The sequence below is a fragment of the Euprymna scolopes genome, chromosome 31 (assembly GCF_053919585.1).
Source record: "Euprymna scolopes isolate OS-2025 chromosome 31, ASM5391958v1, whole genome shotgun sequence".
Classification (NCBI taxonomy): domain Eukaryota; kingdom Metazoa; phylum Mollusca; class Cephalopoda; order Sepiida; family Sepiolidae; genus Euprymna; species Euprymna scolopes.
Window position 1 is genome coordinate 41,932,527 of NC_136512.1, and position 22,200 is coordinate 41,954,726.

General features: G+C 35.1%; 1 protein-coding gene across 1 annotated transcript in view; it reads left to right on the top strand.

The window, feature by feature from the left end:
• Positions 1–12,187: 12,187 nt before the first annotated feature.
• Positions 12,188–22,200, top strand: part of LOC145255711 (uncharacterized) — a 69,777-nt gene continuing 59,764 nt past the window's right edge. Inside the window, exon 1 of the mRNA XM_080114301.1 lies at positions 12,188–12,544. The gene's annotated coding sequence lies outside the window, so the exon portion shown is untranslated. The remainder of the gene's footprint in view (positions 12,545–22,200) is intronic.

Sequence of the window (22,200 nt, forward strand, 5' to 3'; positions counted from 1 at the left end):
CCCTTTATATACAAGTAGAAATAGAGAGAGTTTCATCAACCAAACAGCCAGGAATCATGAAAGAGTTACATAGCCAGAAATACGAAAGTACACTGAGTTGAAGGGCATACATTCATACCATCGATTTAAAAGTGATTATATCACTTTCTTCCTTCCTTTTTGTATGTGTGGATGGCTTCCACATGTATCATTTATAATGGACGCTCTTCTTTGTCATGGACTATATTATCAGCTTTGATAATCGACGATTAAGACTTTGTCAACTACACTGATAGGTTACCTGTTCTCATTTCCTGTTGTGGTTGATGTACACCTCTGAGTTTAGCCTAGTTCCTGGGGCATCAAAGTCGATTAATGGATTCTACTCCCCTGACAAAGATTCAAGATGGTTAAAGTGTCTCAGTTCTTTCTCCCTGGCTTCACTACATTATGTATTTTGGTCCAAAGTCAGGATTCCACATTTGTTTCAGAAGATCGGTGTCAACTGGTAATGAGAAAACATGGAACACAGCAAGAGAAAACAGATCATGAGAAAGGATTCTTAATATAAAAATACGAACAAAACAAAAGAAGACGGTGTTACAAGCACAATAATGTTTGTTGGACATGTCGGGTTAACATCTTAGATTTGGATTAGCACTTTTTATTATTTCTCAATATGTTAATAGAATCAATTTTAAGCAATTTTCTCAAAGGCAGGTTAGGGTCAGGATTGTGGTTAGATGATTTTCTCAAAGGCAGGGAAATCAATCTAGAACCAATCTCCGGCCTTATCCAATCTCTGCCCTTGTCCAGTTTTCTCTGTTCTACTCTCCAAACTGATTTTCTTTCACATAAAAGGGATCATTGGCCAGTCGAAAAAAAATCATCCATATGTGATATTTTCTCATTGGTTCTACTCGTTCATCACTTCCTTCCCCCCCACCACCACCTTCGGTCTCTCTCGCTGAATTGGCTGCATCTTCCTCTCATTTGACTAGGGCGTATGTTCCGACTTCTGTTGCGAGAATATGTTTTAACTTTACAATTTGCAGATGCCGGTTTGTTGTCAACTCTTAACCACCAACACACTCGTCAGTTAAAACAGCTAAGTGACCTTGCCAACCTATGACAGATTTCTCAACATCGATTAAAATAATTTTTTCTCTTTTACGATTTCAATATTCTACTAATACTCGCGACTTATAAATTCCATAGAGCTCTTTTCATGGGCAGTTTACTCTGACACTTTATTTTGATTTTTATCTGATGAAAGATACACGCACCGTAACAAAGAAACGTAGAAAAGCGGCTGTTAATTTGTTTGATTTTAGTCAAGTCGAACTTCTGTATTGATCATATTTTAGTCAAGTCGAACCTCTGTATAGATCATATTTTAGTCAAGTCGAACCTCTGTATAGATCATATTATAGTCAAGTTGAACTTCTGTATAGATAATATTTCAGGATTGTTTGCCATGCATGAAGTCCTCCTTATAGATTCCTGAGTTCAATAGGATTTTTAAGTTTGAAAAGACGAAAGGTTAGCGGTTACATCGGCTGAAACGTTGTGAGAATAATATCTTATATAAGAATAGTAGTCTGGATAATAATAATAATAATGATAATAATAATAACAACAACAACAACAACAACAACAACAACTATTATTCTTATTGGCTCACATGGAGCTTTCACACACGTCAACAAACGATCTGTTTGGAAACCTGTGGTGTTCTCTGGAAGCTGAGTGACAACAAGTCTCCCCAGACGTCCAGCTCTCTCTCCATCAACTTCGATAGCATTTGCAAATGAATTTGCATCATCGCAACAGCCGCTTACCATTGATTTCTCGCTGGTAGTGGCCATTGGCTTATACTGGAATTTGAGTGGCAAGCTTGCTTATATTGAAAATGCTTGCTTCCTAGCTAGCCAATCAAACCATCTAATATAGTTAGTCTTATTTTCAATTATATTCGAAATATAATACAGTGACATTAGCAAAGTAAAAGTCACCTATGAAAACGAACCTCCTAAATTAAAACCTTGTAAATGTAAATTGATATTAAGCCAACTTTACAAATTGATAAAAAAAACTTCCACCCATTAATATGGCAGGGGAGATTATCATCAAAAGTGTCCTGAATTGATAATTTAGCACCGGACTTTACTACTTGGATATTTATTAATAAGTCACTTGTACCCCCCCCCTTTTGTTTTTTTAATGGAGAGTAGATAATACAGTGGATGTATTATCGGCAGCTCCAGTAACTCTCGCTTCTCCTTTTTTTGTCCCTCAGTCCTTATTGAAATGAGTGATTTTTCTGACAAAGGGTGAAGAAAACACTGCTTTAAAGGTTGGTAGTACTTGGTGAACAGTAGTCTGAGATGTCGGAAATTTTCTATCTCTATGTCTATCCTTGTGACCATGTCACTAGTAAGGGTGCTGGAGGTAAACGTTTTGTCTGGGCTGATGTTATCCGCCTGATAGTCAGGGACCCGAACCTTGGATTAACCACTAAGGAGGCTATCCTATCAGCAGGTGCAAAGTACTGGGACTGCTGTATTGCCATTTGGTGAATGGATTCTGGACCATGCAGTAGTCTCTGGTGGGGCCTCTCGATGCCATACTAGTGGGTAATTGTTACGGCTTTACCTTTTCATGTGCTACAAAAAAAAATTTCCTGTCTTTTTCTCTCTTACTTTCCCTCTCTGTACTGCTCTAACCAAGTATGCCAACCTGTTCCACAAATCCCAAAACCTCAACATGAATTATCTTCAGAAAAAAAACTCGAATAAACCTAGAACCCCATCTTCCAACGTAGACCATGTGTCCTTCTCCAATATCAGGGGTCTACGTTCCAACATTCCAGAGGTTGAAACCCAATTATAGGAGATGAAACCGGACATATTCTTTCTAAGTGAAACTAAAATAGGGCTGACCACTTCCCTAGATAAGTTCATAATTAACGGATACTCTAACTTAACAGCTAAATCTGACCCCCCAAGATCGCCATGGGCATGGAATATATGCCTACATTAAGGATGGCTTCCCGTGTGGCAGGGATATCTCTAGAAAAGATCCTAATTTACCCTATATGTGCTTCTGGGTTGCACTTGCTTACACCACTGCATTTATATTTGCACTCTATCGGCTCCATAACAGGGGAGTTACTATCTTTAAGAGTATATCTGAGAAAATAGACCACATCCTGTCTGCACATCGCTCGGCTAACATCCACATCTGTGGTGACTTCAACGTCCATAACATGGAATGGCTGACCCATTCAAATAAGACAGACGACGAGGGGAGGTTTTGTCATGATTTTGCCATCGCTTATGACCTCACTCAGATTGTTCGCGAACCCACCCATGTGCCCGATACTACTGGTCAATATGCAAGCCTCCTAGACCTTTTTCTCTCAACTTCCCCTGAGCTATGTTCATGTTCCGTTCATTCTCCTCTAGGATCCTCTGACCACTCCGTCGTATCAGTTAAGATAAAAATGAAATATAATAAGTCTCCAGACGTACCCCTCCACCGTACTGTATACCGATACTCTATGGCTGACTGGGACAGCTTCCGTACATTCATATCTGATTTACCTCTGCATTCCATGTTTAAAAAGGATGTGTCCTCTATAGTATCAGATCTGACCGAATGGTTAATTGTAGGCATAGACCAATTCATACCATTTAAAAAATTCCAACAAAAACCTAACAGCCAGCCATGGTTCTCCCCAGAATGTGCTGCTGCTATCACTTTTTCCATAACTACCAACGTAATAGATGCACTGAGACTAAAGCTGCTTTCAGGAACGCCAGCAACCACTGTAAAAGAGTAATAAAACATGCAAGAGAGCTATATGCCCAGTCTGTTAAATCCAAAGTAGCTGATCAGCGGCTTGGTTCCCACCAGTTTTGGCAAATAACAAATAGGATCCTGAACAGAAGTGTGCATTCTATCCCAACCATTATCAATGGACCAGAGGTCATCTCGTCAGCATCAGACAAGGCCAAACTATTTGCCAAGAACTTTGCAGCTAATTCTACCCTATGAGACGAAGGCCATCAACTCCCCATATTTCCTCCTATAACACAGAACACGCTAGGTAACATACAAATATCTGTGCATGAGGTCGCCAAGCTAATCAAGAACCTTGATTCCAGTAAAGCAACTGGCCCTGACGGCATCTCAATTATAGTGTTAAAAAAGCTTCAACCAGAACTTGCTCCCATACTTACGAAACTGTTTAAGCGTTGCCTTAAGGAGAAGTGCTTTCCGACTCCCTGGAAAACCTCATCAGTATAACCTGTATTTAAGAACTCAGGTGATAAGTCATCTCCCTCTCAGTACAGACCAATAAGCCTCCTGTGTGTTATGAGTAAGTCGCTGGAATCCATATTAAATAGAGAAATAGTAACCCACCTCAGCAGAAACAATCTTCTTAGTGACACACAATATGGTTTCCATTCTGCAAGATCTACCACAGATGTGCTAACGGTTATATCTCACAGGATTAGTGAATCTCTTGAAAAAGGCTTCCTTTCTATGGCAATTGCTCTTGACATATCAAAGGCCTTCGACAAGGTATGGCATAAGGGCCTACTTCACAAGATTTTCAGCTACGGTATAACTGGAAATGTTTTCTCAATCATTAAATCATTTCTCTCCGATAGGCTCATAAGAGTAGTGGTCGATGGACAAAAATCAGAGGCCTGCAGAATTAATGCTGGAGTCCCTCATGGGCCCAACTCTCTTCCTGATCTACATCAATGACCTCCCCAAACACATACTTAAATCATTCATTGACATCTATGCTGATGACACGATCATCTATGGCAACATATCAAAGGCTGTAAATGACAAAGTTCTCTCTGATTCTCTCTCCTCTGATCTCGAGCGCGTAGTTCAGTGGGGGAAGTCGTGGCTGGTTACCTTTAATGCATCCAAAACCAAACTCCTATCCTTACATCATCAACACTCTGATCCCCATCTGGCATCAATTGAAATGGATGGCTCTCGTCTAGGAAAAGCCCCGTGTTTTGACAAGCTTCTGGGTTTGTCCTTTACTCCTGATCTGAAATGGAACACGTACATCAAGTCTGTTGCCAAGGTCGCAGGAAAGATGGTGGGATCCTTCTACTGCTCCAGAAGATATCTCACTACTGACGCAATTCTCTATCTATATAAAAGCCAAGTACGTCCAAGGATGGAATACTGCTGCCATATCTGGGCAGCAGCTGCTAAAAACAGCCTATCCTGCCTTGACAGAGTACAAAATAGACTTCGTGGCTTAGTGGGGGATGCCCTTTTCTCTACCCTGCAATCTCTCTCCCACAGAAGAGATGTTGCGGGCCTATCCTTATTTTATCGTTATTTCCATGGCAGGTGCTCGTCTGAACTCCAATCTCTGGTCCCCCCTCGCCAATCTTTCACAAAAAACACTCGTCTAGCTGAATCCACCGTGAAAAAATTCCCCCACTCTTTATCTGTGCCTAAATCAAAACGTGAATTCCATGAACAAAGCTTCTTTCTCAGAACTGCACGCCTGTGGAACTCTGTTCCGTCTGCCTGCTTCCCACCTGACTACAACTTGGATGTCTTAAAGTCCAACGTCAACAAATTCCTAATGAACCGCCCCCTTAAGTAAACACTTCATCCAATCTCCACACTAACGTACTGTACTTGCAATAACCCTTATCCCTGAGTGGCTTCTGGGCCTTGATAAGTGGTGACCACCGTGTAAAAAAAAAGAAAAAAAAAAGAAGCCTCCCCAAGGTCCCAGTTTTCTTTGCGCTTGTCCAGCCGAGGTCTGGTTGGCACTCGCTCCTCAGTCCTTCAGTCCTTATTGATCCTTCTCGGCCCTTTGGTATCCCTTTTCTATTGGGGGAAGGGTGATGAAACAACGGGGGGCATGCATGGTGGTGGGGGGGGTGTAGAACTTATAGATATGCAGTTTCGGTGTTTATTATTATTATTATTATTATTAATAATTATTATTTTTGTCTGTCTTTTTCTTTTCTCAAGAGCTTAATCTTAATCATTTAATAAAATGTAAATTTCGTTTGTTTTTCGCTGAAATTAAATGTACCGCGTTAATAATATTTTTAACATAATAATATCCATACAAGATCCACGCAATTTTAATCCTATGGATCTTGATCATCCCCATTTTATGAATAAGTAGAAAAAAAAACATTACACATGTGTTCATGGTAGACCATAAAAATTGATAAATCAAATAAATTGATGGAAACAAATTCTTTCCGTCGATTTATCCTCGATCTATTCATCAATTTATTGATTTATTTATCTATATATCTATCGAGCGATCGATCAGTCAATTTATTTATCAATCGATCTATATATCCAATCTATCGATTTATATATCTACCGATCTATCTATCGGTCTATCGAGCTGTATCGATCTATCGGTGTGTTGTGACCTTGAAGGGACGATAATTAAGACAACTGTGATATATTCATAAAAAAGTATTTACAGAAATACTGAAATAGTACGTTACAGAAAGTATGTGATTTTAACTGCCACTAATGACTGCCGCTACACTTTTTCATAACTCTATTCATAATTTCTGGAAGAGTCCACCTACACTCAAAATAGGGTAGATTAGCATCACACCATAACGTCCTCCTTTTAGTCCTGTTCCATATGGAGTCAATACGATATTCTTTTAGGGTTTATTTTAATGGAGTCTGTAATCTACAGATCCTTCTTGATGTGATTTTTTTTTTATCAAACGCCTTCCAGCATTCTTTCATCCACAAAAAACCTTTCCCCATTTTTCTCTTTTTTATCTTATTAAGTGATGCTGCAAATTAAGTGCTGCTGCAAATCTTTTGACTTTGCAGCAATTCGCAAAATTAAGCAAACTTTGTCGACCCGATACATCTGCCGAAGTTGGCACGTTTTTAAAAACTTGTTGCGCTATCAGATCTTTTAATATCTGTATGGTGGTTACCATAAATTTTAACGACGTTTGAAAAAGGGTAACCATTTCGGTCGGTCCCCTTTTTGGAGCACCTCCGACATAAGAGAGAGAACAAGAGTGCTAAAAAAGAACGTTTGTGGAAAAGAAAACATCGGCTATAATTAAGTGCGACGAGACTTTAGGATTGATGATGTTTTATAAAGGTTTCCAAGATATAGGGTATAAAACGGATGGTGCATTTCTTTGATAAAAGTCTTTATCCAGGGAAACTGGTCCGTCACGTGTTGATGCTTCTATCGTTTCCGCATGTCTGAGAGAGATTTCTTCTTTGTATCTCCCTCCGAGACAGTCCTCTATTCCGATTGGCTGAAACCTCTGGTGACATTGAGAGAAGAAAGGAAGGGAAAAGTAGAAGAGTAGGGAGAAAGAGAGAAATAAGGGAAGCATACTGTAGCAGCATCATAGTAGTAGTTCACTACAGATGTATTTATCTATTAAGATTTTTTAATTTCCTTTTCCTTTCGTAGATTATAGGTTAAAACCACTTGATGTATTTTATATCCAGTTTTTAAATTTATTAACTTTCTTGTCAATCTTGTCAATGACAGAAATGGAACGTTTTTCTTTTTAGAAACTGCTTGGATAGATATTTTAAATTGAGCTTTGTAGTCATTTTTTAACTTTTTCTCTGAACAATTTTCTTTTAATTCTTTCGAATAGCTTTCTTTCAATTTTTCATTCAACATTTTTGCCACTGCATTTAAGGTTTTTATATTTTTTACAGAAAGAATATATAAGAAAATCTCACAAGTAGAACTATTCCATTCAATCAGTGCCTAAAATGTTACTTAAATTGCCCATCACAAATGTTTTCAATTTTAAAGTTTTTACTTGTAGTCTATCTGTAGTTATTAGTTCACACTCGAATATGATTTGTTCTTCCTTTGCCTACAGTTTTAGCTCTTGATAAAGTTGGCTTTCTAATTTTCTCCTATGTCAGAATATTCATAATTAACAAATTGTAGCCCAATTTTGCATTTTAACATTTTTATTTAATATTCTTATGGAGAGACACTTTTTAATAGTCATTATTCATCAAATTTAGTGATTCTTCATCAGATTTGGTTACTCTAATAAAATATTATAAAATTTTATTTTTTACTCCACAGTACATATTTTATGTCCCATGCAATTGTAACACGGTGAAAACCCTGGTGTCATATCCTGGTCAAACGGTTGATGCAACAGGTTGAGACCTGAAGTGTTTACCAGTACATAAGTGTAGTTCTAGGTGGTTCTGATTTCAAAACACCCAAGAAAGTTCAGTAGCGTGACCTTGATCGCCTATATGATGACAGGGGTTTGATGTGCACTTCCTGCTATTCCTCGCTTCTCCAGTTGTCCATAGGTAAAAGAACAAAATAAAAAATAATTTAAAAAATAGGAAAAACAACAAAAGAAACAACTCAAAGTTTCCAGGGAAATAGGGGTGCCATGGACAACAGTCTAGAACTCACGTCATGTTTGCTCTCCTTTTTCTGCTTGCTGGCTCCTGAAAGAAATTAACTCTAATAGACAGTGTCCGTTTGGTATTTGAGACACGAATTCTGTAGGCAATGAATAAAACTCAAGTCGTAAATTCTTGTTTTTATAAAGATTAATTATTAAATAAACTCTTGACTACAATATTTGCTATTATACAGTAAATGAAAAAAAAAATGCAATTTTCATTTTTTTTCAACAACACAGAGATTTACAGTCGCGTGAATAGTTTGCTTAGAAAAAAAAAACATTTGCAATGCATGATTGTTCCTTTTCTTTTCTCTCTTCTCTCTCTTTTGGTCAGTAAGCGAGAGGTGTAGCATGGATGGAGGGTGGCTCAGATTCACCTCCTTGCAACAACTGCTCTCAACTCAACTCAATTCAACTCATCTACCAAAACTTGCTACCACACACCTTCTTATAGGAAGGTAACGGGGTGAATCTAACGAGGTCTGAGGTTTCATTCAGTCAATCAACCTTCACAATGAAGTTGCCCTGATTGGCCAATTTGGTAAAATCACTTGTGCATATTAAGGAATTTTTCATCAAACGTTTCTCACACAGAACAACCTTGGAATTGACCTCAGGTCAAACCGATTCTCAAATTTAGACAAAACAATCGTGAATACTACAATATGCCATGCAATGGGTTCCATCACAAAACAATATTATTATTAAATATTATTATCAGTACCCAAATCCGCTCAGCTGAAGTCGTTTTTTCTTATTTTGGTTTAAATCACCAACTAAACACATGGAACCAGTAAGGAAACTGGAAATTGCCTGGGATTGCTCACATAATAAAAAGCTCTAACAGTTCTATTTTAATCGTTATTGATGTAAATTTGTACTATCTCAGGTGGTTCGGTCACACAATCACGCTGAAAGCAGTTTTTGAACAATCTTCATATCAATGAAACTGTCCATAACTTCAACACGATTTAGGAGGCAGATTACTTTTCTTTTGATTATCAAATATATGTGGTGAAATACTTTTCTTTTGATTATCAAATATATGTGGTGAAATATTTTTCTTTTGATTATCAAATATATGTGGTGAAATACTTTTCTTTTGATTATCAAATATATGTGGTGAAATATTTTTCTTTTGATTATCAAATATATGTGGTGAAATACTTTTCTTTTGATTATCAAATATATGTGGTGAAATATTTTTCTTTTCATTATCAAATATATGTGGTGAAATATTTTTCTTTTCATTATCAAATATATGTGGCGAAATACTTTTCTTTTGATTATCAAATATATGTGGTGAAATACTTTTCTTTTGATTATCAAATATATGTGGTGAAATACTTTTCTTTTCATTATCAAATATATGTGGTGAAATATTTTTCTTTTGATTATCAAATATATGTGGTGAAATATTTTTCTTTTCATTATCAAATATATGTGGTGAAATACTTTTCTTTTGATTATCAAATATATGTGGTGAAATATTTTTCTTTTCATTATCAAATATATGTGGTGAAATATTTTTCTTTTCATTATCAAATATATGTGGTGAAATATTTTTCTTTTGATTATCAAATATATGTGGTGAAATATTTTTCTTTTGATTATCAAATATATGTGGTGAAATATTTTTCTTTTCATTATTAAATATATGTGGTGAAATACTTTTCTTTTGATTATCAAATATATGTGGTGAAATATTTTTCTTTTGATTATCAAATATATGTGGTGAAATATTTTTCTTTTGATTATCAAATATATGTGGTGAAATATTTTTCTTTTGATTATCAAATATATGTGGTGAAATACTTTTCTTCTTGTTGCAGACTTTTCTGGTATATGATATTCCCCTCTGTTTAATATCGTTCGAATCTTGATACATGCTAACAAACTGTTGGCAATCGCTTTGCATCTATTTTCTAGGACAAAGGTGCTGATCTTCGATTTTGCACATCAAATTGGCTGTATAATTTGCAGTGTTTTAAGACTTTGTCAAAGATCTTCGCCGCTGTTGGTTGTTGGTTACTTTATTCAGACGATATGGATATTGTAGCTCATTTGCAGAATGATATGCAGGATATCATGGATCATTTTGCCTGAGTGTGTAGAATCATGAGTCTCGCAATAAGTCTGGGCAAACAAAGGCCATATTTGCCTCAGCCCCTACCGACCTTTATAAGGAACCAGATATATTTGTTGAAGGTCACACACTGTCTGTAGTGGATCTGTTTTTGTATTTGGGTATAGTGTTATTTTAAAAAAACGGATCATTGGATTCTGAGATAAGTAAATATATTTAACAGGTTGGTGTATCTTTTGGTCATTTGGATAAACTATTTTGTATCTATTTATTTACATGGAAAGTTATTATTAAAAGGGGGTATAAGCACCATGTGATATCAGGCTGGAAACTAAGATCTCTGTGTTTGAGGTCTAGGCTATATCAATTTTGTCATATGCTTGTGAGATATGGACTATTTATAGAGTTTATATTTGCCACCTAGTGCGTTTCCAACAGAATTGCCTGAAACACTTGCTTAATATCTGTTGGAATAGCTTTACCTCTGACACCATTTTATTACAGGCGACTTCGAGGATTCATGGAGTATGTCAAAGACGTAATGGTTCACATCAATGCTGAGCGCCCACTTGACTTTGATGCAACATATGTTATTGATAACATAGATTCGCCGCTGCCCAGGGAGAAAGGAATGTTTTTTCTGCTCATCCTAGCAGTAGTGAGAATGGTGATCTGGATCACCCACCTCAAAAAGGTCTACGAGGGGACATCTGTTCCAAATCGGGATTTGATTATTTACTTAAAGTAAAGATTAGATGCAATTGCAGGAGGTTACCTTGAGTGGATTTCAATAGGAGGTGGGTGCATAACACTAGTTTATGCATCCATCGAAGAGCCAGGTTTGAATGTGTGCTCCCTCCATAAAGCATGGCACACACGGTCCTATTAGAATAGTGTAGATTTTAAAAAGATTCTTGGCTAGTAGTACAAATGAGATCCCGTTCTTGCTTAGTTTTTTGGTACTAAAGAACTTCTTTTGCCCCCCGGTCTTCCCCCACTCGAAGGTCACCTCCTACCCCAACTTTCCCTCCCTGATTTTGTTTTTCCACATCCTCTAGTAAATCATTCCAATCTCAACTAGAGACCGTCCTGCTTGTTTTCGGTTTCCCAGAAAACAGTGGGTGATCTAATACTTCGATTAGGGTTGGGAGGGACCATACTAAAACACTCCAACAGGCATTTTATTTGGTTCATTCTTTTCTTGGGGGCGGGGGGGGGGTCTGAGCTTTTCTCCACTCCATACTATAAACTTTTTACAATATGGAACTTTATCAAAATCAAAAACTTCTTAAAATGAACATTTTTCTGGTTTTGTTAAAAAATATATATATATGTACACACACGCATGCATATACACAATATTTACAAAAAACGCTTGAGAAATTTGTTAAGTAGGTTTAACTCCACGGTGTGAATGCGGTATTGTGGTAAATAGTACCAGTCAAGAGTAATCTCCAAAGTTCTATAGACAAATAAAAAGACCCTGCACCCCTCCCCTCTCCCCCAATTTCTTATTTCATACCTAAATTTGTTTATTTGTGAATTTTTTGGATTTATTGTAACAACATTAAATGTAACTTTTGCACATGAATAAACCTATATAAATAAGATCAAGTTCATGTTTTGTGAGACAGGAACTGGGACTGTAAAGTTACCATTTCTATCGGGGCATTTCGTATAAATGTCTGCTTTCAAACAATATTATCTAATTTTGCCCCGTTAAAGAATTGATATATGCAAAAATAAACATACATAAGATCTTAAATAAGACTAAATGTGTTTATATTATTTTTGTAATATGAAAATAATTTTCGTTTGAATTTATGGTTTATTTATCGCTTGGAATTTAGGAATATTGTAACCTTTGAAAGATTGGATTACAGCAAATATCGTAAGCGGTCTCGTCGCGGTTTTCCTATTAATGCGCAACTGATGCCCGACTGTTTCAGTTTGTGCGATAATCGCCGACGACTTTACATCTTGCGAAGAAATCGGAGTGTAACAAACACTTAAGGTAAGTTTATGCTTATATATCTTGCTTTTTTCTTTTTTTTTAAAAAAGGAGTGTCCTTTTTCATTTTTGAAAAATTATTTATTCAAAAATTATGTGTGTTTTAATTACATTTTATTGACAAAATGTCAGTAGGGTGTAACGGGACTTGATTTCGATCGCATTAATAATGACAATTTGGATAAGTTCTCATTACAAATTTTACGAATGTGAATAAAAATACATTTTTGCATGTATATGGATTTATTACTTATTCAGGTTATTTAGCCGTTTGTATTTGCTTTTTATTACTTAAAAAATACATCGATATTTTCTTCTTTGAAATTTTAAAACTTACACAAGTTTTAAAAAACAAATTTTCACCTATGCCACATCAAAAGCAACAAAACGAAAGCAAAAAAAAAAAAAAAAAAAAATCTAAATTTTAAACTCCATTGGGTATTTTTTTTAGATTAGGTCCACCTCCACAATTTTCTTTTAAATGACGACCTTTATAAATTTTCTATGCTAGATGCGGAAATCACATTGAAATCTTGGAGAAATAAGTAGTTATCGAGATATAAAAAGTTGTATTACGCATTGTATTCTTTGGCGGCCATCGTTTTTACGCGCGTGCGCGCACCATAAACAAATCTACGCGCGTAACAAAGATGGCCGCCAAAGAATACAATGCATAATACCTTTTATCTCGATAACTAATTATTTCTACAAAATTTCAAGGCGATTTTCGTATTCAGCATAGCCGACAACCTATAAAAATCGTCATTTAAAAGAAAATTGGGGAGGTGGACCTAATCTGAAAATTTACTTCATTGTTTTAGTTTTCTTGAAAATCCCGTTTTATTTGTACTTTTTTTTCTACTTTGTTTCCGCTTCTTTCATCGTGACCAATTTTTTTTTATCGCACAAAATCTATGTTCATTGTTCTATTCGTTGAGAAATTTAAAGATTAACTCTCTAATCTAAACCACCGTCTTAAAAACTTATTCCATTTGGCCTTTTTGAAATGTTTACAAGTTTGTACGCAAGTATTTAGAAGAAAAAAATGACACAATCGAGCTTTTTTTTTTTTTTTTTTTTTTTTTTAAATAGTTAAAACTGTTACTGATTCCCCCCCCCACACACACTTTTTTTTGTGGGGGGGGTGCTTACAGGGAGGAGTCACTTTTTTTTTTTTTTTTTTTTTTTTTTTTTTTTTTTTTTTTACGTTGGCGACGGCCGCCACCCCTCTCTTCAGCTTCATTTTTTTCTTTTCTGTGCGATCGAAATTTCCGTTGAAAAATCTCTGCTTCAACAGAATCTAACTACCTTTGTCGAATTAAACAAAACTTTATAAACAAACTGGTACTTATGCAGAGACAGTACCGTGCTGAAATGATTTAGGAATGCATTAAGGTGTTTTTGTACTTTTACCTTACAATTTAACAAACGTGGTACCATTAAAACTTTTCAACTTGAAAATACTAAAAAAATAAATAAAAATAATAGCACTATCTTCTCTGCATAAGAACCAATAACAAAGTTCAAATTCTTTACTCTTTTTCAAAGAAAAGTGAGTACTTGTGCAGACTGCAGAATACGGACCTCCGTGCAATTTTTAGCTATGATTTGCAAATTAAATTTAATTCTTACAAATCTTTCGCTTTATTAGGTGAAAGTACAGAATAGTTTTAAAAAACTCTCCCCATGTTAAGAATGGGTTTTGGAAATGCGTTATTCCAGCACCAGCACTGCTGGAATAACGCATTTCCAAAACCCATTCTTAACATAGGGAGAGTTTTTTTTTTAAAAACTATATAATATAGAGTGCTGGAATCCAGCACTCTCTATATTCTGCATAAGTACCCAAAAGTAAAAAGTACTTTAACTTTTTAAAACCGTCTTGACTAATAATATTTATCCCCCCCCCCCAAAAAAAAAAACATTCATTAGTTTTTTTATTAATGACTATAGTCAGTCTGCTTTGCCTGACCTGTCTGTCTTATAATTGGGGGTTTGATTTCTTGTCAGACGTACGACACGCCTCATTCTCTCCGCCCCCACTTTCCGCATTTTTATGTTTATCTTCGGATTGCTCTCAATTAAGCACTTTTTTTTTCACTCAAAATAATCAAAACTGCGGGAAGATCTTTATGATGTAGATGTACGTACTCGTCACGGAACGATGTCCTAATATAGGTTATATATATATATATATATATATATATATATATTTATTACGATTTTTAAGAGTACTTTGTATCTAGTAAAAGTCGATAAGTCGAATTGAGTTGTCTTCGCCTTATTTATAAAAAATGAAGTAGCGTTTAAAATCTTCCAACCTACTTGTTCAATTCTTAGGTGGAAAAATTTACAAGTTAGCGTGACTCTCCCTCCCCCTTTCGTTTTCGTCACAATTTACGACGGTCGTGTCTCCACACCCACTCTTACTGAGATTGATTTTTCAAAATGCTTCTCCGATGTCTTGTAAAATAGTGATATCCAGAATACTATATTGATATCGAACACCAAATGACCCCCCCCCCCAACAATTGAATATGTAATAGTAAACTTTAACAGAAAATTACTCCTCTCGGTTTTATCTAAAGCGGATTGTGTTTCGTTTGTGAAAATTCAGATATCTTTGATTTCTGTAAAAATTTTAGCAAGTAACAAATATTCCTTGGATTTCAAATTCATTGGAGTATTTTAAAGGGATGTTGGGAGAAATAACGGTAAAACTATACAAACACCGTGACAGCGAATTAACCCTAACCCTAACCCTAAACCCTAACCCTAATCCTAACCCTAACGCTGTCACGGTGTTTGTATAATAATACCGAAATAACGGTCTCCCCACCTGGATCAAATTTAATTCATATTTCAGATTTGTATTGAATTTCATCCATATTAATTAGACATCAACTAAACAACAAAAACTAAATTTCGTTTTTCCTTAAGACTGCCTGAGTTTAAGCTTGAAATTTTAGATTTGTGTAGTGGATTTAGATCAAAATTGAAATAACGATTCTAGGTATAAAATTGAATCTTGGTTCTATATCCACTTTGTAAGTGGACATAGAAATGGTACAGAACTTGTCACACACCCCTCCTGCGGAAAAGAAAATTGGGCACTTCTGCATGACAGTGCCATGAAGCGACTGAAACGAGTTATCGACCCTGTTGTTTGAATAAGAAATGCCCTCTACCAGCCGTTCTGTGAACCTCAAATATAAACAAATGTGGTAATCGTGAAGAAAGAGAGAGCCTGTTTCCTCCGTTTGACTATAGGTGGCGTTACTGTCTGTCCACCCAGTTACGGAAGCACAAAATGTATATAATGCCACCCTTGAAATAAAAATAAATGTTTTTGTTATATTTTAATTTTAAACATGGTTTTTTTTGGGGGGGGGGGTGCAAACATTTAAGTTTTGTTTTTTGTTTTTTCAAACATATTTACGTTTTTTTTTTTTTTTGTTTGTTTTTGCAAGCATATTTAAGTTTTATTTTTCCAAACATTTACATGTTGCTTGTTTATTTTAAAACATTTACGGTTTTTTTTTTTTTTTTTTTTTTTTTTTTTTTTGCAAGCATAAACTAAATATTTTTGAAATATTTTTCTTTTTGAAAAGTTTGCTTATGCACTTATTGGTACCGCGCTATTTTTTAATAGTAGTTTCAAGTAAGATTCAGGTTTTACAATATCCTTTTTCAAATATATATATATATAAATACTTGCGGAAAGGTAAAATAAGTGCAGAAAAATTAAGAAAAAAGGGGGGGTCCATAAAAAAGATAAAAGAAAAAACGTTGATTTTTTTTTATTATCATAAGAGCGTAAAAAATACTCGCGGAAAAACGGTTGTACCCATAAATATGTTTAAAAGAAAAATATAGCAAAAACATTTAGTTTATGCTTGCAAAAAAAAAAACGTAAATGTTTAAAAATAAACAAGCATCAAAACGTAAATGTTTGGAAAAATAAAACTTAAATATGTTTGCACAAAAAAAAAAAAAGAAACATGTTTAAAATTAAAATATAACAAAAACATTTATTTTTATTTCAAGGGTGGCATTATATACATTTTGTACTTCCGTAACTGGGTGGACAGACAGTAACGCCACCTATAGTCGAACGGAGGAAACAGGCTCTCTCTTTCTTCACGATTACCACAAATGTCTCCGAGAGCGTAAATAAATAACACAAAAATATAGGAAAAACTAAAGTGTATAAAAAATATAATTTTAATGTTTTAATATTTCTTTTAAATGAGTGATTTATAAGTGAAAATGTTAAACATTTATGGATTTTTTTTTCTCTGTACGATTGTATAAAATACAACATTTTTTTCTTTCGTGGGATTGTATAAAAATATATATACTAGCAGTTCAGCCCGGCATTGCCCGAGTGTTTGGAGGTGTTGAGCAAAAAAGTGGTAGTAGGAAGGCAGGCTCGAACCTGTACCGCAAAGGAGGAAAAGAATGGAAAAAGCCTGACGTCTTTGCTGTTACGAAAGTGACGTAGGTTTTAATTAAGGTTAGACAATCGAAAGGAGAGGATGACTTTCGAAAATAGCGGCCTAGAAAAGTGCCCAGTTGAGGCTGCAGATATTGTTTTTAGCCAATTTTTCGATATTTGTCGTCTGAAAGGTCTAACTTCAAAACGATACTGATCTTGTAAAAATCCATTGCATCTGTCGAAAGTTTTAGGCAGACATGCGAACCTACTTACATACATTTATATATTGGTAGCTCAAATTTTTGACCCAAACCGATTAAAAAGCTTGTCCTATCTGTGAATACCCTTTATGTAAAATTTCAAATGTTTAGACCAGAAATCGTCTGAGTAATTTGGTGGACCGAAGCATTCAAATTTTTTAACTTTGACCCTTATGACCCCCTTAACATTTACTGTTTTGGGCTCAAATCAAGTTATTTAGATTTTGACCCCTATTATTTTGTTATTACGTTAGATCCATGTCCAAGGAACCTATATCTAAAATTTCAAGTGTTTAGACCCAAAATTGGCGGAGGAGTTTGGTAGTTCTCAAAGATCAAATCGTTGAACTTTGACCCCCTTAACAGCCAAATTTCTGGCCGAAAACTGATAAAGATTTTTCCCAAATTCCCATACCTGTATATCAATTTTCGAGTTTGTAGACTGAAAATTGACAGTTATTGTGTCGGGAAATACACACACACACACACACACACACACACACACACACACACACACACACACACACACACACACACACACACACACACACACACACACACACACACACACACACACACACACACACACACACACACACACACACACACACACACACACACACACACACACACACACACACACACACACACACACACACACACACACACACACACACACACACACACACACACACACACACACACACACACACACACACACACACACACACACACACACACACACACACACACACACACACACACACACACACACACACACACACACACACACACACACACACACACACACACACACACACACACACACACACACACACACACACACACACACACACACACACACACACACACACACACACACACACACACACACACACACACACACACACACACACACACACACACACACACACACACACACACACACACACACACACACACACACACACACACACATTTATATATAATTTTGTTTTTTCACAGTAAGATTGTATAAACATCAAAATACAATTTTTGGTTTGTCAATAGATTAAAATATAATTTAATGGAAGTTATTTACATTTTTGCTCAATGAGTCGATTTATCGACTCCTGTTCGACTGACACGCCTTCCATCGGCCGTTCTTGAAACTAAAATGCACATTCGCTTCATGGCACTGTAATGCAGAAGTGCCGAAAATTGGGTTACTATTTTTCTTTAATTGTAAACTTTCAAAAGTCAACCGATTTAATTAATATTTTAAAACTGCATTTTTCCAAAGTTTTTTATTTTTTTTATTTGTAATATAAAGTGGGTGTTTGAAATACATGTTTGTTTGCATGTTATTAAACTTGGAAAATTACCCGTGGGTCCGCATTGATTTTTGAACCATTTTTATTTTAATAATTGCTTTAAAATTTAAAGTTTAAATGTATTCATTTAAAAATGTAATGATTTCATTTGTTTATAACTAAAAATAAAAAGCTTGGTTATATTAATTTTTAGTTTTAAGATGACTACCATTGAACCAAATTGTTATAAAACTAGAACTAAGGTAATATTGCTTCAACAGTAATAATTTTAAAACTGAAAAGTTCAAGATTATTAGCTTTATCTCAAGCTTAAATCTGAGTCATAGTAGCACATTTATCACCTACGCTAATGAAGATTCTTTGCAACACATTTTAAAGTATTTAGTTTTTAAATTTGAATGCAAAAGTTGACTTGAAAAATGTAACAAAACTGACAATTTAAGGAAGCTTCTGATTTCATTATGAAAAAAAAATTAAAAATAACTTGCCATTTGATTTTTCACTTGAAATGTCCATACTTGTGCAGTTTATGAACTTTTTTTAGCTGGGATTTTCAAGTTAACTAAACAAAAATACCGATTTTGTTTAGTTATTAGGCGCAACTACAGAATAGTGGAAGCTCCCCCCCCTCCACATGTTAATGAGTTTCTAAATATTTCAGCATGGTCCGTAAACTTCAAAAGTACCGAAGAAGTGTCATGTTGTAATGTGAAAAATCAAACTGCGGAAACTTATGTTACATAATTAACAAATTTCCCCCCTTTTTTTTTTTTTTTTTTTTTTTTTTTTTTTTTGCTGACGGGGTTTAATTTTATTTCAGCAGTCTATCCTAATATGAAGATGACTTCTCTTGAAAGCAAAGCTTGTGTGTATCTTTTGCTATTTGCTGCCCTCTCCCCGAAAAGTTAGATATTAGCCCCGCCTCCTTAAAAAAAAAAAAAAAAAAAAAAAACACCGAGAGAATAAAACAGTGTCTTAGTCTGAAAAGATTTCTTTTCAAACGAAGGATAGAACAAATACTAAAGAGCTGGATCTCTGAATTTTGTAAGTGAATTGTTGGGTTTGTACTACTATACACAGATTCGAAAAAGTTGTCAAAAAAAGAAAAAAAACAAATGTTATCAAAGGCAAGATAAGTTACTTTTCTACCTAACTGGATAATTTGTTTTTATTTAATGTAACATGTTTATTCAGCTCAAAACAGTGTTTCCCGATGTATTGGTTGGAAAATTTAATGACACCCGACTCTCTGAACACTAAGTTTGGAAAATGAGTTAAAACTAAAAAACTATGCAAAATACTGTTAAAAATTCACCAAATTTGTCAGCCCATGTTACGGTAACATATTGAGTTTCTAACAGTAGTTTGTATTTTATTTTTAAATCATTTTCCCAAACTTATCGTGTTCACAGTTTGGCGCCATTTTAAATTTTCCAATACATTGGTAAACACCTGCATGTTTTTGGAAGAATACAAACCTGAATTGTCTTTCCTGGGAGGATACTTAATTTCAAGAATACATAAAAAAAAAAAAAAAAAAAAAAACTAAATGTTACTACTAAGCAAATTTCGATAGTAAAGAAAATCTCGTGTAAGCATGCAACATACTAACATCAGACCAATTCTTTGCAATGTGACTGGGATTTGCCTTACGAAGGAAAGAGCTTCCGTTTGGAATGATAGAAAATACCTCATGAAATGTGCTCTGAACTTGGCACTAGTGTGCCCATTCTATGTATATGTCCTGATAATCGGCAAAATCCCACCTCTTCACTGTAGAGGTCCCCAGATGTCAGAAAGCTTTCTACTCTAATAACTTTCTTTTGGCTGCTTGTTTAATCGCCTTCCTGCTCCGTTTCTGAATGTACCAACATGTAGAAATTTAAATGTAATCTGAACAAACCTCTCGCTACAGTTATTTACTTAGCATGCCCCTGTTGCAATGTGCTTGGGGTGAATAAAGGTGTGGGGGGAAAAAAAAAAACGGTTATGAAGTAGAAATGCCTCTTCCCATGCGCACATAATGTATGAGGAGGGAGGGGCAAAGATGTAGCAATCACTAACAGTTTTTCCTCTTCTGGAAAACAGTGACATGATAGGGTCACACAAAAACCAATTGCGCTTATGGATATATAATTTTGACACTTATTTTCAAATGATTCCTTCACTCCATTTGGGATTTATACAGCAGTCAGAGCTTCCAGACACCGAAGAAAGTTGCTTTATCTCTCGTCCGAGTCAATTTGACTGCAAGTAAGAATATCTTCCACTAGGAGATATATACTGCTCAAGAAAATCCCTTCACTGTGAGATTGTTTTAACTTTTAGCAACCTATACTAAACAGTGTAGACCACTGAAATAGTTTCTTTTTATAGAAACTTTTCTTCATTTGACAATTGTTTTCTTACAAAATCTTGTACAAGTTGGTCTTGGATTTTGTGTAAAGATATCTTTCTATGGAGGAAAATGGCAAAATGTTCTAACAAATTAAAAAAATTTTTTTAATTACTTTCTAAAATTTATATTCTCTTGAAAGATAAAATGCTGATATTTCGTTCATTTGACACTATCCATAATCGGATTCCTTCTTCCAAATGAAATGAAATAATCAATTATTCCAAATTAAAATAAGATGTGTACGAGAAAAGTCTGGTAGTTACGTAATTACAATAGTTAGTTTTGCGCTAGCAAGTTCTCACTTGCAGTGATTGAAACATTCTTTAAGAACACTTGAGTGATATACTGAATTCTATCTAAATTTGTTCTCACACTTTTAACAAGCTACTTTCATGGATTTTATAAAAGGTTTTGTTGGAAATTCTGTACAGAAACCGACATGAAGAATGTCGGTAGTTGCATCAACTGAAACGTGAGAATAAAATACAATAGAATAGTCTGATTAATACAAAAGACGAAAGTCTTTTACAAGACTTGTAAAGTTTCAGGAACTTATTTTGGTTTGTAGAACTTTAAGAAATAAAACTTGAATATTTTGTCTTATCTCTAAGAACTGAATAACTTAATAGTTTAGATTTCAAAATATAATGGCACTTCAACTGCTTTGTCATTTTGGTTTTTTTTTTCTTTTTTTGGGGGGGGGATAATTTAAGAAATATCTTCTATAAATTTTCTTTGCCATTAAATATTCTTTAATAAATCTAACAAGTTTCATGTTAACAAACCATGCAGCATGTGCTTCCATTTTTTTAATTTTTTTTTTAACACGACTTGCAGACTAGTGACTGTGCATCTGGTATCCATCAAAGCTGTATGTGGTATTCTATTGATGCGAACAGTTGCAACCTGCAATGCGATATTGTTGAATTCTCCCACGCCCTTCCACTTGCTTCAGAGCTTGACATAGTATCTGTCTCACAATCCAGTATATGATCGTTTGCCCTATGATTAAGTCCATTACATTTATAACTCTGCGAGGACTGTCCGTTTCGGATGTGCATTTTGCTGATCATGCACTTACTGCAGTTTGATTTGTAACTCCAGTGCAGTTCTTTAAAATGATATGATCACACGCTAACATGTGTAACAGATCTAGGTTGTCTATCCGGTTGGATGCTTGTAATAGCTCTTCTGCATGTTCAGGCAATCTAGCAATGAATGCATATTGAAGGCACTGATCTGATACGTTA